Source organism: Phyllobates terribilis, unplaced genomic scaffold (genome assembly GCF_046119375.1).
Source record: "Phyllobates terribilis strain yellow unplaced genomic scaffold, ASM4611937v1 Scaffold_5__5_contigs__length_657084704, whole genome shotgun sequence".
Classification (NCBI taxonomy): domain Eukaryota; kingdom Metazoa; phylum Chordata; class Amphibia; order Anura; family Dendrobatidae; genus Phyllobates; species Phyllobates terribilis.
This window is the reverse complement of record NW_027362765.1, coordinates 652,181,407-652,194,345: the sequence shown is the minus strand read 5'-3', so window position 1 is coordinate 652,194,345 and position 12,939 is coordinate 652,181,407. Positions and strand designations below refer to the sequence as shown.

Here is a 12,939-nt window from a genome sequence, read left to right as displayed (position 1 = left end):
GGTGGTGAGATAAGCTGCACAATATAATTGACCTTTCAGTATATTGTTGCACACACACCATCTATTTAGCAAATGCCCTTGTTATCAACAGCAGCCTTTTAAACTCACCTGAGCTAACAGGTATGTGCGCTGGTTACTCTGCTGCGCTTAAAATTTCTTTTTTGGTTTGCTACAATGCCTTTTCTGAAACGTTGTCTCCTTCTGCTGGAACACTGACTTCTTTCATTTAATGCCTGCAGACTATAAAAGAGAACCCAACCCAAAAAGTTTGGTTGATTAGTCTGTGGCATTCTGTTAAACTGTTGCTTATGGCGGTCTCTGTGAGCTTCTCAGCGACATTCAGCCAGCCAGGTATCCTGCCTGCAGTAGATGGAATGTGGCAATGGAACGCTGGCTGCGCGTGTCATAATAGGCTCTGAGCCTTTATATACCTGTGCACAGCAGCAGCCACCTTCAGTCTGCTGCTGGACAGCCAGCAGCAGCAGCAGCAGGAGAGGTATGTAATCAGGAGCCCTCCTGCTAAGGGTAGACAGCTGCTCGTTCCACCCCACCCCCCGCCTTAATTGGTTCTCCTCCCTTCCAACGGTGTTGAGGCGGGTGGGAACAGCAGGGGGTGAAGGTGCTGTGTTTAAAGAGGTGGAGTTATGCAGATCTAAAACGCGTGGATTGCAGCAGCAGCAAGCCGAAAAGTGCAGGCATGTAAGGGATCTAGAGGTTGACAACATGTCTTCTTAACGGGAGTCCAGGAGCTCATCTCCACAAATGGACTTTTCAGGATCCTTGGGTGGCTCCGTAGTTTGAAACCAATTCTGGTTATCGCTTCTCGGCCTTTTGGCTAAGATCAAGTGTAGTATCTGTTCTTATCAGTTTAATATCTGATACGTCCCCTATCTGGGGACCATATATTAAATGGATTTTTAGAACAGGGAGATGGAAAAAGAGCTTGCTCTGTCCACTCCACGCATTGACCTGGTATTGCAGTATCTCCAGGACCGGTGCACCCCTTCTTTAATGCAGTTTCTAAAATCAGAAAGAATTGAATTCAATGTTTTTTGTTCATTTTGCTTGTTTGTCGGATTTTGGGATGGACTCTTTGGCTTTGCTTTTCTTCTCCTCATTGGATTTTTCATGTTCAAAGTTGCAGAAGCCAGATTACAAGCTCATTTTGGTTCAACTTCAGCAACTGTGCATTGCATTGCCATGTAATGTGATGCAATGCTATCTTTCTAGCTCTCCCTTTTTACTTCCTTTTGGATAAACAGACATATTAGGCAAGCATTTTGGAGCTTTCACCTAAATAACTACAGGTGGTGAGATAAGCTGCACAATATAATTGACCTTTCAGTATATTGTTGCACACACACCATCTATTTAGCAAATGCCCTTGTTATCAACAGCAGCCTTTTAAACTCACCTGAGCTAACAGGTATGTGCGCTGGTTACTCTGCTGCGCTTAAAATTTCTTTTTTGGTTTGCTACAATGCCTTTTCTGAAACGTTGTCTCCTTCTGCTGGAACACTGACTTCTTTCATTTAATGCCTGCAGACTATAAAAGAGAACCCAACCCAAAAAGTTTGGTTGATTAGTCTGTGGCATTCTGTTAAACTGTTGCTTATGGCGGTCTCTGTGAGCTTCTCAGCGACATTCAGCCAGCCAGGTATCCTGCCTGCAGTAGATGGAATGTGGCAATGGAACGCTGGCTGCGCGTGTCATAATAGGCTCTGAGCCTTTATATACCTGTGCACAGCAGCAGCCACCTTCAGTCTGCTGCTGGACAGCCAGCAGCAGCAGCAGCAGGAGAGGTATGTAATCAGGAGCCCTCCTGCTAAGGGTAGACAGCTGCTCGTTCCACCCCACCCCCCGCCTTAATTGGTTCTCCTCCCTTCCAACGGTGTTGAGGCGGGTGGGAACAGCAGGGGGTGAAGGTGCTGTGTTTAAAGAGGTGGAGTTATGCAGATCTAAAACGCGTGGATTGCAGCAGCAGCAAGCCGAAAAGTGCAGGCATGTAAGGGATCTAGAGGTTGACAACATGTCTTCTTAACGGGAGTCCAGGAGCTCATCTCCACAAATGGACTTTTCAGGATCCTTGGGTGGCTCCGTAGTTTGAAACCAATTCTGGTTATCGCTTCTCGGCCTTTTGGCTAAGATCAAGTGTAGTATCTGTTCTTATCAGTTTAATATCTGATACGTCCCCTATCTGGGGACCATATATTAAATGGATTTTTAGAACAGGGAGATGGAAAAAGAGCTTGCTCTGTCCACTCCACGCATTGACCTGGTATTGCAGTATCTCCAGGACCGGTGCACCCCTTCTTTAATGCAGTTTCTAAAATCAGAAAGAATTGAATTCAATGTTTTTTGTTCATTTTGCTTGTTTGTCGGATTTTGGGATGGACTCTTTGGCTTTGCTTTTCTTCTCCTCATTGGATTTTTCATGTTCAAAGTTGCAGAAGCCAGATTACAAGCTCATTTTGGTTCAACTTCAGCAACTGTGCATTGCATTGCCATGTAATGTGATGCAATGCTATCTTTCTAGCTCTCCCTTTTTACTTCCTTTTGGATAAACAGACATATTAGGCAAGCATTTTGGAGCTTTCACCTAAATAACTACAGGTGGTGAGATAAGCTGCACAATATAATTGACCTTTCAGTATATTGTTGCACACACACCATCTATTTAGCAAATGCCCTTGTTATCAACAGCAGCCTTTTAAACTCACCTGAGCTAACAGGTATGTGCGCTGGTTACTCTGCTGCGCTTAAAATTTCTTTTTTGGTTTGCTACAATGCCTTTTCTGAAACGTTGTCTCCTTCTGCTGGAACACTGACTTCTTTCATTTAATGCCTGCAGACTATAAAAGAGAACCCAACCCAAAAAGTTTGGTTGATTAGTCTGTGGCATTCTGTTAAACTGTTGCTTATGGCGGTCTCTGTGAGCTTCTCAGCGACATTCAGCCAGCCAGGTATCCTGCCTGCAGTAGATGGAATGTGGCAATGGAACGCTGGCTGCGCGTGTCATAATAGGCTCTGAGCCTTTATATACCTGTGCACAGCAGCAGCCACCTTCAGTCTGCTGCTGGACAGCCAGCAGCAGCAGCAGCAGGAGAGGTATGTAATCAGGAGCCCTCCTGCTAAGGGTAGACAGCTGCTCGTTCCACCCCACCCCCCGCCTTAATTGGTTCTCCTCCCTTCCAACGGTGTTGAGGCGGGTGGGAACAGCAGGGGGTGAAGGTGCTGTGTTTAAAGAGGTGGAGTTATGCAGATCTAAAACGCGTGGATTGCAGCAGCAGCAAGCCGAAAAGTGCAGGCATGTAAGGGATCTAGAGGTTGACAACATGTCTTCTTAACGGGAGTCCAGGAGCTCATCTCCACAAATGGACTTTTCAGGATCCTTGGGTGGCTCCGTAGTTTGAAACCAATTCTGGTTATCGCTTCTCGGCCTTTTGGCTAAGATCAAGTGTAGTATCTGTTCTTATCAGTTTAATATCTGATACGTCCCCTATCTGGGGACCATATATTAAATGGATTTTTAGAACAGGGAGATGGAAAAAGAGCTTGCTCTGTCCACTCCACGCATTGACCTGGTATTGCAGTATCTCCAGGACCGGTGCACCCCTTCTTTAATGCAGTTTCTAAAATCAGAAAGAATTGAATTCAATGTTTTTTGTTCATTTTGCTTGTTTGTCGGATTTTGGGATGGACTCTTTGGCTTTGCTTTTCTTCTCCTCATTGGATTTTTCATGTTCAAAGTTGCAGAAGCCAGATTACAAGCTCATTTTGGTTCAACTTCAGCAACTGTGCATTGCATTGCCATGTAATGTGATGCAATGCTATCTTTCTAGCTCTCCCTTTTTACTTCCTTTTGGATAAACAGACATATTAGGCAAGCATTTTGGAGCTTTCACCTAAATAACTACAGGTGGTGAGATAAGCTGCACAATATAATTGACCTTTCAGTATATTGTTGCACACACACCATCTATTTAGCAAATGCCCTTGTTATCAACAGCAGCCTTTTAAACTCACCTGAGCTAACAGGTATGTGCGCTGGTTACTCTGCTGCGCTTAAAATTTCTTTTTTGGTTTGCTACAATGCCTTTTCTGAAACGTTGTCTCCTTCTGCTGGAACACTGACTTCTTTCATTTAATGCCTGCAGACTATAAAAGAGAACCCAACCCAAAAAGTTTGGTTGATTAGTCTGTGGCATTCTGTTAAACTGTTGCTTATGGCGGTCTCTGTGAGCTTCTCAGCGACATTCAGCCAGCCAGGTATCCTGCCTGCAGTAGATGGAATGTGGCAATGGAACGCTGGCTGCGCGTGTCATAATAGGCTCTGAGCCTTTATATACCTGTGCACAGCAGCAGCCACCTTCAGTCTGCTGCTGGACAGCCAGCAGCAGCAGCAGCAGGAGAGGTATGTAATCAGGAGCCCTCCTGCTAAGGGTAGACAGCTGCTCGTTCCACCCCACCCCCCGCCTTAATTGGTTCTCCTCCCTTCCAACGGTGTTGAGGCGGGTGGGAACAGCAGGGGGTGAAGGTGCTGTGTTTAAAGAGGTGGAGTTATGCAGATCTAAAACGCGTGGATTGCAGCAGCAGCAAGCCGAAAAGTGCAGGCATGTAAGGGATCTAGAGGTTGACAACATGTCTTCTTAACGGGAGTCCAGGAGCTCATCTCCACAAATGGACTTTTCAGGATCCTTGGGTGGCTCCGTAGTTTGAAACCAATTCTGGTTATCGCTTCTCGGCCTTTTGGCTAAGATCAAGTGTAGTATCTGTTCTTATCAGTTTAATATCTGATACGTCCCCTATCTGGGGACCATATATTAAATGGATTTTTAGAACAGGGAGATGGAAAAAGAGCTTGCTCTGTCCACTCCACGCATTGACCTGGTATTGCAGTATCTCCAGGACCGGTGCACCCCTTCTTTAATGCAGTTTCTAAAATCAGAAAGAATTGAATTCAATGTTTTTTGTTCATTTTGCTTGTTTGTTGGATTTTGGGATGGACTCTTTGGCTTTGCTTTTCTTCTCCTCATTGGATTTTTCATGTTCAAAGTTGCAGAAGCCAGATTACAAGCTCATTTTGGTTCAACTTCAGCAACTGTGCATTGCATTGCCATGTAATGTGATGCAATGCTATCTTTCTAGCTCTCCCTTTTTACTTCCTTTTGGATAAACAGACATATTAGGCAAGCATTTTGGAGCTTTCACCTAAATAACTACAGGTGGTGAGATAAGCTGCACAATATAATTGACCTTTCAGTATATTGTTGCACACACACCATCTATTTAGCAAATGCCCTTGTTATCAACAGCAGCCTTTTAAACTCACCTGAGCTAACAGGTATGTGCGCTGGTTACTCTGCTGCGCTTAAAATTTCTTTTTTGGTTTGCTACAATGCCTTTTCTGAAACGTTGTCTCCTTCTGCTGGAACACTGACTTCTTTCATTTAATGCCTGCAGACTATAAAAGAGAACCCAACCCAAAAAGTTTGGTTGATTAGTCTGTGGCATTCTGTTAAACTGTTGCTTATGGCGGTCTCTGTGAGCTTCTCAGCGACATTCAGCCAGCCAGGTATCCTGCCTGCAGTAGATGGAATGTGGCAATGGAACGCTGGCTGCGCGTGTCATAATAGGCTCTGAGCCTTTATATACCTGTGCACAGCAGCAGCCACCTTCAGTCTGCTGCTGGACAGCCAGCAGCAGCAGCAGCAGGAGAGGTATGTAATCAGGAGCCCTCCTGCTAAGGGTAGACAGCTGCTCGTTCCACCCCACCCCCCGCCTTAATTGGTTCTCCTCCCTTCCAACGGTGTTGAGGCGGGTGGGAACAGCAGGGGGTGAAGGTGCTGTGTTTAAAGAGGTGGAGTTATGCAGATCTAAAACGCGTGGATTGCAGCAGCAGCAAGCCGAAAAGTGCAGGCATGTAAGGGATCTAGAGGTTGACAACATGTCTTCTTAACGGGAGTCCAGGAGCTCATCTCCACAAATGGACTTTTCAGGATCCTTGGGTGGCTCCGTAGTTTGAAACCAATTCTGGTTATCGCTTCTCGGCCTTTTGGCTAAGATCAAGTGTAGTATCTGTTCTTATCAGTTTAATATCTGATACGTCCCCTATCTGGGGACCATATATTAAATGGATTTTTAGAACAGGGAGATGGAAAAAGAGCTTGCTCTGTCCACTCCACGCATTGACCTGGTATTGCAGTATCTCCAGGACCGGTGCACCCCTTCTTTAATGCAGTTTCTAAAATCAGAAAGAATTGAATTCAATGTTTTTTGTTCATTTTGCTTGTTTGTCGGATTTTGGGATGGACTCTTTGGCTTTGCTTTTCTTCTCCTCATTGGATTTTTCATGTTCAAAGTTGCAGAAGCCAGATTACAAGCTCATTTTGGTTCAACTTCAGCAACTGTGCATTGCATTGCCATGTAATGTGATGCAATGCTATCTTTCTAGCTCTCCCTTTTTACTTCCTTTTGGATAAACAGACATATTAGGCAAGCATTTTGGAGCTTTCACCTAAATAACTACAGGTGGTGAGATAAGCTGCACAATATAATTGACCTTTCAGTATATTGTTGCACACACACCATCTATTTAGCAAATGCCCTTGTTATCAACAGCAGCCTTTTAAACTCACCTGAGCTAACAGGTATGTGCGCTGGTTACTCTGCTGCGCTTAAAATTTCTTTTTTGGTTTGCTACAATGCCTTTTCTGAAACGTTGTCTCCTTCTGCTGGAACACTGACTTCTTTCATTTAATGCCTGCAGACTATAAAAGAGAACCCAACCCAAAAAGTTTGGTTGATTAGTCTGTGGCATTCTGTTAAACTGTTGCTTATGGCGGTCTCTGTGAGCTTCTCAGCGACATTCAGCCAGCCAGGTATCCTGCCTGCAGTAGATGGAATGTGGCAATGGAACGCTGGCTGCGCGTGTCATAATAGGCTCTGAGCCTTTATATACCTGTGCACAGCAGCAGCCACCTTCAGTCTGCTGCTGGACAGCCAGCAGCAGCAGCAGCAGGAGAGGTATGTAATCAGGAGCCCTCCTGCTAAGGGTAGACAGCTGCTCGTTCCACCCCACCCCCCGCCTTAATTGGTTCTCCTCCCTTCCAACGGTGTTGAGGCGGGTGGGAACAGCAGGGGGTGAAGGTGCTGTGTTTAAAGAGGTGGAGTTATGCAGATCTAAAACGCGTGGATTGCAGCAGCAGCAAGCCGAAAAGTGCAGGCATGTAAGGGATCTAGAGGTTGACAACATGTCTTCTTAACGGGAGTCCAGGAGCTCATCTCCACAAATGGACTTTTCAGGATCCTTGGGTGGCTCCGTAGTTTGAAACCAATTCTGGTTATCGCTTCTCGGCCTTTTGGCTAAGATCAAGTGTAGTATCTGTTCTTATCAGTTTAATATCTGATACGTCCCCTATCTGGGGACCATATATTAAATGGATTTTTAGAACAGGGAGATGGAAAAAGAGCTTGCTCTGTCCACTCCACGCATTGACCTGGTATTGCAGTATCTCCAGGATCGGTGCACCCCTTCTTTAATGCAGTTTCTAAAATCAGAAAGAATTGAATTCAATGTTTTTTGTTCATTTTGCTTGTTTGTCGGATTTTGGGATGGACTCTTTGGCTTTGCTTTTCTTCTCCTCATTGGATTTTTCATGTTCAAAGTTGCAGAAGCCAGATTACAAGCTCATTTTGGTTCAACTTCAGCAACTGTGCATTGCATTGCCATGTAATGTGATGCAATGCTATCTTTCTAGCTCTCCCTTTTTACTTCCTTTTGGATAAACAGACATATTAGGCAAGCATTTTGGAGCTTTCACCTAAATAACTACAGGTGGTGAGATAAGCTGCACAATATCATTGACCTTTCAGTATATTGTTGCACACACACCATCTATTTAGCAAATGCCCTTGTTATCAACAGCAGCCTTTTAAACTCACCTGAGCTAACAGGTATGTGCGCTGGTTACTCTGCTGCGCTTAAAATTTCTTTTTTGGTTTGCTACAATGCCTTTTCTGAAACGTTGTCTCCTTCTGCTGGAACACTGACTTCTTTCATTTAATGCCTGCAGACTATAAAAGAGAACCCAACCCAAAAAGTTTGGTTGATTAGTCTGTGGCATTCTGTTAAACTGTTGCTTATGGCGGTCTCTGTGAGCTTCTCAGCGACATTCAGCCAGCCAGGTATCCTGCCTGCAGTAGATGGAATGTGGCAATGGAACGCTGGCTGCGCATGTCATAATAGGCTCTGAGCCTTTATATACCTGTGCACAGCAGCAGCCACCTTCAGTCTGCTGCTGGACAGCCAGCAGCAGCAGCAGCAGGAGAGGTATGTAATCAGGAGCCCTCCTGCTAAGGGTAGACAGCTGCTCGTTCCACCCCACCCCCCGCCTTAATTGGTTCTCCTCCCTTCCAACCGTGTTGAGGCGGGTGGGAACAGCAGGGGGTGAAGGTGCTGTGTTTAAAGAGGTGGAGTTATGCAGATCTAAAACGCGTGGATTGCAGCAGCAGCAAGCCGAAAAGTGCAGGCATGTAAGGGATCTAGAGGTTGACAACATGTCTTCTTAACGGGAGTCCAGGAGCTCATCTCCACAAATGGACTTTTCAGGATCCTTGGGTGGCTCCGTAGTTTGAAACCAATTCTGGTTATCGCTTCTCGGCCTTTTGGCTAAGATCAAGTGTAGTATCTGTTCTTTTAAGAACACAAGAGCTACGATCTACACTTGACGAGAGCGATCGAACTCAGAAGGAGAAGAGCTTCGGAGCCCAGCTGACATCGGAGAAGGAAGGCGGATATCGGTGGGAGGAAGAAGCTCTAAAGAATCCAGAAGAAGACGAAGACTCGGAGAAGAATTGGGCTGTCCTGTGGAATCTTCGAGGAAGAAAATCATCGAGACAAAGACCTTTCGGGGAATTTGTCCAGAACACGACGGGAGAAGAATCTGCATAGCTCCACCCATTCCGGGAAGAGTTCCAGATCCAGCTCCAAGAAGTAACTGCAGGAGGAAAGCCATGGCAAGCGCTGCGAGGAAGGCCGAAAAGAAGAGCCTGGAGCCGGGGACAGCCAGGAGGGCCCAGCCAGGAGCCGATTCTGACCCCAAGGACTCTGCCTCCACGAATGGCCAGCAGAAGGGACCCCAGAAGCCCCGCCACGAAGCTCCAGCCCTGTAGCCATGGATGCGGCAGACGGTGGCCCTGAAGCTGAAGGAAGTGGATGGGAGGGTGCCGGACATGTCCTCGGACGTGTTCTGCCAGAAGATGCTGCTGGATCGAGGCTTCTCCAGGTCGGACACCCTCAGCATCCAGACCTTCTTGACGGGGATCTTCTTCGTCACCTTCGCCACTGTGAACACCTGCAGGAGGTTCTGGGAAATGGTAAGCGCAAAAGGACCAGATAATTCTTTCTCTGCCTTTACAGGTAGCTGCCCTATCCAGAGGGACGAAAGGAGGATCACGGTCTCCATGCGCAACCCGCACACCCCAGGCCAAGACATCTGTACCTTCCTGAGACGCTTCTGTTTGGTTGTGAAGGAACCTTCTCACATCCTGAATGGACTCGGCTTCTGGACAGGTAAGTGGTCGGTGACCGTTAGACTTCACAGGGACCTGGCGTACTCAGACGGACTTCGGCACCTGCCCCCGACATTCTCCCTGGGCAACTCCTACGGCCTCATCTATTACCCGGACATGCCGCGGAACTGCAGGAGATGCGGCAAGAACGGCCACGAGATGAAGGACTGCAAGGAGGATGCCTGCAGGATTTGTCGAGTGACGGGACACAGCTCGAAGGACTGCCCGAAGAAGACGTCCTGCAACCTGTGTGGGCTGGCGGCTCATCTGTACAAGGATTGCCCCAAGCGTGAGAGATCCTGGGCATCGGTGGTTGCGACGACCCCAGCTACGGAGGACAAGGACCCGATGACCAGGCCTGTGAAGTTCAAGGACGCGACGACCAAGGCCCCAGCGGCCAAGGCCGAGACGACCAAGGCCAAAGCGGTCAAGGAGTCGGTGGCCAAAGCCCCAGCGACGGTCCCAGCAGCTCCGAAGCAGAAGAAAAAGTCAAAGGAGGGTAAGAGTTCTGTCACCCCTCTCTCGATCCCTCCCCCTGCCACCCCCGTCCAATCCCCCCCCACCCCGGCCACCCCTGCTGAGGATTCCACTTCCTCTTCCTCCTTCCCCTACTCCTCAGCAGGTGTCCTTTCCCCTGCCCCGGCAGCCACTCTCCCTCCCCAGACCATGGTAGCGGTGGAATTAACCTTTCCTCCACCCGCCGCTATCTATTCCGAGGAGGATTTTCCCCTTCTTGTCTCCCCAGTTCCAACCCGGGGAAAGAGGAAGGTGGAGGACAGCCCTGCTACTGAATCCTCCAAAAAGAAGATTCTGGATTTCGTAGGCGAAAAGGAGGATACCCTCCCTGAGCCAGAAGAGATGGAGCACATGGTTGAGACCCTGGTGGCCGAGCCAGAAGAGGAGGAACTGGTGGTCGCCGAGATCGAGGCCGCGCTGCTTGACCAGATGGAGGAAGAGGGCCTGCTGGTGATCCCGTCACCAGCAGTCAACACCGACGAGGGACCACCCGACCGGAGTGGTAACTAAGGTGTATTGCCTGCGCTAACTTTTTCTTTTTTCCCTACATGATGGCTAATATTAACTTATTTTCCATTAATGTCAGGAGCATCAAGGACAAGTTCAGACGTCAGACTATTTATGCCTTCCTTACTTCCCAGTTGTGTGATGTTTATATGTTGCAGGAATGTTCCCTTCCCTCCTCTAGGTCCTTCAAACATCTGGCCAGGGAGTGGTCCCACGGTCCATCCTACTGGTCCGGTGGGGGTGACTGCAAGTCTGCGGGGGTCGCAATTCTGATCAGGGGGGGCGCATTCACGCTTGAGTCCGTCCAGGAGCTCATCTGCGGCAGGGCTCTTGTTGTAGATGGCAACTGGGCGGGAGAACCTGTCAGGTTCATCAACGTGTATGCGTCCCCACTGAAGAATGAGCGTTTGGAGCTTTTCCAGACCCTGCGGCTTCAGCTTGCCACCACCAGGACCTTAGTGATGGCCGGGGATTTCAACTGCCCCATCGAGGAGGATGGTCGTAGTTCTGGCACATCTGCCAAGTTGGACATCACGTCCAAGCTGCTCATCGAGATGGTAACCGAGGCCTCTCTTCAGGACGTGGTGGGCTCCATGGGGAGAGGCTCCACGAACTATTCGTGGAGCCGACCCGATGGCTCACTCCGCTCCAGGATTGACTTTGTGTTCACCTCTCGGGCAGTCAGGCAGAGTAGGCACTCGATGGTCTCCTGCTTCTTCTCCGACCACAGAGCCATTCACTTACAAGGTGTCCTCGGCGATGGTTTTCCGTCCGGCCCCGGCTCCTGGAAGCTGAATTGCGCTCTGCTGGCTCAGGATGAAGTCGTGGAGGAGCTGAGAGCAGCCTACGCAATGTGGCAGTCCTACAAGGGTAGCTTCCAAACAGTCTCTGATTGGTGGGAATATGTTAAACTTGAGTTTCGCTGTTTCTTTCAGGCCAAGGGTCGACAACAGGCGTGTGAGAAGAGGAGGGACTTCAGAGGGCTGCAGCGCGAGCTGCGGTCGCTGCAGGACCTTCTTCACTGCGGCTGGGACGTGAGGGAGGAGCTGGAGGAGACCAAGAAGAGCCTGAAAAGGCACTTTGAGGAGGAGTCCAAGCGAATCGTCTTCCGTTCCAAAGTGGAGAATCTGGAGAAGGGTGAGAAATGTAACTCATTCTTTTTCAGGAAACTTCATGCCGGTCACACGCCCCTGAACGAGCTGCGAGACGAGAGCGGAAACATGCGACGTGGGAAGGAGGACGTGATGAGGGTCGTCAGCGACTTCTACAGCGAACTCTACTCCCACAAGACTACCGACCCCGACGCTGCTGATAAGTTCCTGTCAGGTATCACTAACCATCTTGATCCTGCAGGCACGGCAGCCTTGGACAAACCTCTGATGGTGGGCGAATTGCTCTCTGCCGCTAAATCCTTTAGGACCGGCAGGACCCCGGGCAGTGATGGTCTTCCAGCGGAGCTCTATGTAGCGCTGGGAGACCTCATCTGTCCGGACCTGTTGGACCTGTACGAGGAGATGGTGGTGGAGGGTAGAATGCCTCCATCTTTGAGGGAAGGAATGGTCACGATCCTGTACAAGCGGAAGGGAGAGAGGTGCGACCTGAGGAATTGGCGTCCCATCACTCTGCTCAACGTGGACTACAAGATCCTGGCCAAGACGATGGCGACACGACTTAAGACGGTCATCGGACGGATCATCCACCCGGACCAGACCTGCGGCATCCCTGGACGTCGCATCGCAGACAGCCTCGCTCTCGTGCGGGACACGGTCGAGTACATCAAGGTCCGCCGCGCACACGTGGCCCTGGTCTCCTTGGATCAGGAGAAGGCCTTCGACCGGGTTTCCCACGAGTTCATGGGCCGAGCTCTGCACCGGTTAGGTTTGGGTAACATGTTTTGTTCGTATGTCCGTCTGATGTATTTTGATATCCACAGCTCGGTGTTGGTGAACGGCTGGAAGACTGACCCCTTCCCTGTCCTCTCTGGGGTCAGACAAGGCTGCCCTCTATCACCTCTTCTTTTTGTTTGTGTTATAGAACTCTTCGCAGAGGCTATCCGGCAGAATGGAGAGATCAGAGGGATCACCGCACCGGGTCCGGGACGACACGAGGTCAAGTGCTCGCTCTACATGGACGACGTCACCGTCTTCTGCGCTGATCGTGGTTCAGTCGACGCCCTCGTCCAGACGTGTGAGAGGTTCGGCCGGGCTTCAGGGGCCAAAGTCAACTGCAGGAAGTCGGAAGCCATGCTCTTCGGGGATTGGCAGCCGGCCTCCTCTGCCCCCTTCCCCTTCAACATTCAACCGGATTTCCTCAAGGTGCTGGGAGTCTGGTTCGGGAAGGAAG

At 49.0% G+C, this 12,939-nt stretch overlaps 6 non-coding genes and 1 pseudogene across 6 annotated transcripts; all 7 read left to right on the top strand.

Moving 5' to 3' along the window:
- The first annotated feature begins 815 nt into the window (after positions 1-815).
- On the top strand, positions 816-1,006 carry LOC141274638 (U2 spliceosomal RNA). Its single transcript, XR_012322909.1, has one exon. It is a non-coding gene; the product is annotated as a U2 spliceosomal RNA (small nuclear RNA).
- A 1,115-nt stretch (positions 1,007-2,121) lies between these two features.
- On the top strand, positions 2,122-2,312 carry LOC141274637 (U2 spliceosomal RNA). The gene has a single exon (XR_012322908.1). It is a non-coding gene; the product is annotated as a U2 spliceosomal RNA (small nuclear RNA).
- Positions 2,313-3,427: 1,115 nt separating this feature from the next.
- LOC141274636 (U2 spliceosomal RNA) lies at positions 3,428-3,618 on the top strand. Its single transcript, XR_012322907.1, has one exon. It is a non-coding gene; the product is annotated as a U2 spliceosomal RNA (small nuclear RNA).
- A 1,115-nt stretch (positions 3,619-4,733) lies between these two features.
- LOC141274635 (U2 spliceosomal RNA) lies at positions 4,734-4,924 on the top strand. The gene has a single exon (XR_012322906.1). It is a non-coding gene; the product is annotated as a U2 spliceosomal RNA (small nuclear RNA).
- A 1,115-nt stretch (positions 4,925-6,039) lies between these two features.
- On the top strand, positions 6,040-6,230 carry LOC141274634 (U2 spliceosomal RNA). The gene has a single exon (XR_012322905.1). It is a non-coding gene; the product is annotated as a U2 spliceosomal RNA (small nuclear RNA).
- Positions 6,231-7,345: 1,115 nt separating this feature from the next.
- LOC141151443 (U2 spliceosomal RNA) lies at positions 7,346-7,536 on the top strand. The gene has a single exon (XR_012247125.1). It is a non-coding gene; the product is annotated as a U2 spliceosomal RNA (small nuclear RNA).
- A 1,115-nt stretch (positions 7,537-8,651) lies between these two features.
- On the top strand, positions 8,652-8,749 carry LOC141151010 (U2 spliceosomal RNA; annotated as a pseudogene).
- Positions 8,750-12,939: the final 4,190 nt, after the last annotated feature.